Here is a 4,321-nt window from a genome sequence, read left to right as displayed (position 1 = left end):
AAACAGCAGAGGGATACGAATACCCAGCTGTGTTCCTGAGGTGGGATCTCTGCACCCGCCACAGAGCCCACTTCTTACAATACCTACCACCTTGTGGCTGGTGGCAGGGCAGCAGAAAGGAGACAAGGTTAATTTAAACTCTGTTTTAGCATGATGGATGCAGCTGCTTGGTTACGTTGTCTGCCCCCTTGCTGTGGTGCCTCTGGTTTATAGGGCTGTCCTTTCTCTGGTTTATAGGGCTATACATTTATTACTACCTAATCTCCTATTGTCAACAGCCCTTTCTGCTCTAGTTGCACCAGCTCATTTTACAGTTAGCAGCTCATGTGACGCTGGTGTCTGCAGTTTTTATCATGGTTAGATTTGGATTAACAAGCCTCCTTTCCATCAAGAAGCTAGACATTGAGTGTGCAGGGGTGCTTGATTTCTGTCCTCCCCCATCCAATTTAGCTGACTCAGCAACCTTCTGGAAGCCATCAAAGTGTCCCAGATAGGGTTACAACTACACGGATCATTACAGCCCAAAGACTAATGGATACCTCTTTACTGAAGCAGCTCAGTGGACAGATTGAATATATGCTCCAGATAACCAGCAGTTATCAGACAACACAGTTAGAGAATTATCTTACCATGCTATTTTTCCCCATACAGAAATGTGCAGTAAGATTGTTAAAAATATATAATATATAAAAAAAAAAATTTATAAAAGCAACCTGGCCATCTGTGTTTGTTACTGTTAAGAGTTTGAGGTCAATTCTTGGCCTGAGGTCAGGTGTCTTTCTTAGGTTATACCTGTGGGATTTAATATCACATAACCTCAAGCAAATTTGTGATGTAAATTGGGAGAAGGACTATATTGGCTGAGTGAGAAAATCATTGAGAAAGTGCTAGCTGTAGAGGCTTTCACAGGGGGTCAGCCTCAATTAATAGAATTGCTGTATGGTTGTGTATTTCAGCCAGTAGATCATGTTGATGTACTAGTCTATGAACACGCTGTTTAAAATATCTCCTTTCTTTCATGTCAGTGTAGGTTTATAAATTGACAATACACATTTTTTTCAGAGAATTTCTATGTCTTTAATCCACCCTCGGGAGTGTGTGGGGGGCGAGGGGAGATGAAACCAAGTCTTCTTTCTAAGTCCTCTATTTTAGGATAAGACTGGAATTGGTCTGAGTCAGAGTATTTGTGGGCTCGGTCCAATAAGCAATAGCTTTTCTCATGCTTGGTTTCCCATGGTAAACATACAGCATAATCTGTATCGTGAGCCCAGTCCCCTGGCACTCCAGAGAGTTAATACCGTTCTTTCTTCTTGTTGTCTGTGGGAGGGGGGTTGCTAAGAAACTGAATTCCTTATGTGCTCTGTAAAAAGTAGATTGTAATTTTAATGACAAATTGGGACTAAAACAAATGAATACCCTGAGAACAATTTTTCTCTCCAAGGTAAAAATGCCAGTTCTGAAAACCCTGCTATGCCATTCTCCTGGCTACTTGAAATGAAATACTTCCTTAAATGGAAATGGTTGGTTTTTGATTATGCGAGTGAAAATCTAGTACCAACATACTTCCCTGAACCATTCAGGGGTATAAAGTGGCAGTTCACTAACACTGGCTCTGCATGATGATGATGATCACTTACCTTCATCAGGTTTCTGCTGGTATCTGGTCAGGTGCACCATGTGGGTTGGACTGATTGTCCTCCCGATGGCCAGTTAGACCAGTATGTGGAGCCTTGTTCCTCTGTGCTCTGCCATTTACAGTTAGTTATGTGACTAGAACAAGGTGGGGATATTGCCTGCCTTGTTTCAGTAATTCAGTTTCAAGAGCATTGCTGAACAATGAAGACATTAGGGCTAAGTACAGACATTCAGGGCATTAGGGGGAGGTTAAATTGATTCAGAATGGCTGCCTGATATCAGGTAAGTCAGGATGGAGGGGCTAGCTGTGGGGCTGGGAGTCCAGCAGGCTGGAGGGCATAGGGGGTCTGGCAGGAGATGGGGAGTAGGTGTGATCCATGGATGGGGCAGCGGAGGTAGGTGCAACCTGTGGGTAGAGTTGGGGGGCAGGCACCATCTGCAGGGTTGCTGGTCACTGAGACTGGGTCTGTAAGGGCATTTATACACATACTTTCCTGTCCCATGATGCGCCAGAGATTGCCCGCATATGAGCTGAGGCAAACTGCGCTGTGCACTTGTATAAGTGGCGAAGCATGTGTCCGCACGCAGAAAATGGCGGTGGCATGCTTTTGACCAAAAGTGCCTCCGATGCGTTTTAGTTTAAAAGCACGCCGCTGCCATTCTCTCAGTGCTGACGTGTGTTTCGCTGCTTATACAATTGCAAGCATTGCAGTGCCCGGTGCTTGCATGTGTAAAATTGCCCACTGTGTAAAGTCAGCACTGGGATGAGCCAAGTTTAAACTGGGTGGCCATTTTGAACCCAGTTTAAGCTTACGTATGTCTGTACTTAGCCCAAAAGCCCATCTACGGTGGCATATAACCTTTAACAATTAGAAACAGACAGAGTGAGTTGGATGCTGTGTGACCGGCCAGCTTGAGTGAGTTGGATGCTGTGTGACCGGCCAGCTTGAAACGGACTGAAGTTTGAGAGCTACTGCTCTAATATAATGCTGGATGCATGCATGTATTAAATATCGCTTGCACTTAAAGGTGTTCTTACTAAAACATTTAGGAGGCAGCATGGCCTAAATAACTGGCACCAAAGAGAAGTCAAAAATGCACGTTTTAGTTCTAGCTGTCTCAGTGGCCTGAAGCAAGTCCCTTTTCAAGCCTACTGATCCTAAGTAGCTCAGTTGTTGTGTCCTCAGCTTGGAAAACCTGACTGACTTCCAGAAGTGCTGAGCACTTGCAACTTCAAATTACTTTTCCCTGGAGGGAAGTGGTATGAGCATCCTTCCTGAGCACAAGATGAGGAAAACTTCAGTTTCTTCATCGGATATAGAGGGAAAGAGACTAGTTTAAGCCATGTGCTTAGCCAGATGGGGCCATTTCAACCAGAAGACCAGAGACAAGAGATTTCTTGCCTCCTTTCTTTCAGGTGTGGAGAAAAGATGAGTCTGAGCACCAGAATCACATGTGGGTTACTGTGGTTCTTAAAAAAAAACAAACGAGAAAATCAGTTTTTAGTTTTCCTTTTTATTTTCCGGTTTTATAGCCCTTTGGGGGACTTGAGCTATTTTGGTAAAGTATAATTTTTAAAATAAATGATGGCTGACATGCTTGCCAAATGGAAGGACTTCAGGAACTGGGATCCTAACAGAAGCAACCAATATATTGTGAGGCTCCCAATAAAACTGAAACAGTTTGCAACACTGTTTAAACACCTCTTACCAAACCCTAAGACTTGTGGGAAGGGTGAAATTGGGCCTAGGAGGATTATGTTGCTAGGAGGACTTTGCTGCTGCCCACAGAGCTGTTATTATCTTGTTTTTTAAGAATTGTGTATATGGGGAACACAGAGGGACACAGGCTAAATAGCAAGGAGAGAGGTAGATATAGATATCTCACTCTCTCTTTGGTATTCCTCTGTGTTTCTTACTTTATTGTCATGTCATCCCTGAAGAATATAACTAGGGAAAACAGAGTTTATATGGGCAGTGCACTCTTGAAGGACTGTGTCTGTAAACTGCAGCTTTAGATAAGAGGTGTCCAAGTGCACTTGGATATCTGTAGCAGGCTAACTGTGAAATGTGAACTCCACAGGAGCTTGTTCTCTTCGTCAAGGAGGAGGGTAGATTAGCTTGCAGTGTGCTCTGTTCTGTCATTGCTATGTTCTTCCAGTACCTGATCTGGCTTCTTCATATCTGGTTAGTTTATTTCTATGTCACACAGCAGACTGACATACTAAGTTAACTTGGGGGCTGGAAAAAAATTGGAGGCTTTTTTCCCTTGGTTTCGGTAGCTAAATTGAAGGCTGTAACTGCCGTGAGTTGTCAGATGAAAGGTTCTGTATCTGGGGAGGGCAAATGGATAGCCCAGATCTGGGAACAGTGATATGTCACAGTGGCACCATGGGAGGTGGCAGCAGGTACAATTTTGGAGAGTGTGCACTTTCCTGGCAGACTGGTGTCCATTCAGAAAAAGCAAGGCTGACCAGTGTGATAAGTCCTGGGTAGAAAAAAGAGCTGCAGCATACATGAAAATTGAAAAACAACTGAAAGCATCACAAGCTAGGTGTAAATGTTATTAAACTAGTATTTTTGGGTGCAGACAGAAGTGACAATTTTTGTCTGATCTGGCCCCTTGAAAATATTCTACAGCTGTGACCTAATGTTGCATAAATTGCTGATTTTATCCCCTGGAGGCT

This window comes from Gavialis gangeticus, unplaced genomic scaffold (assembly GCF_001723915.1).
Source record: "Gavialis gangeticus isolate Ggan-Ray unplaced genomic scaffold, GavGan_comp1, whole genome shotgun sequence".
In the NCBI taxonomy this organism is placed as follows: Eukaryota; Metazoa; Chordata; order Crocodylia; family Gavialidae; genus Gavialis; species Gavialis gangeticus.
This window is presented reverse-complemented; position numbering follows the sequence as displayed.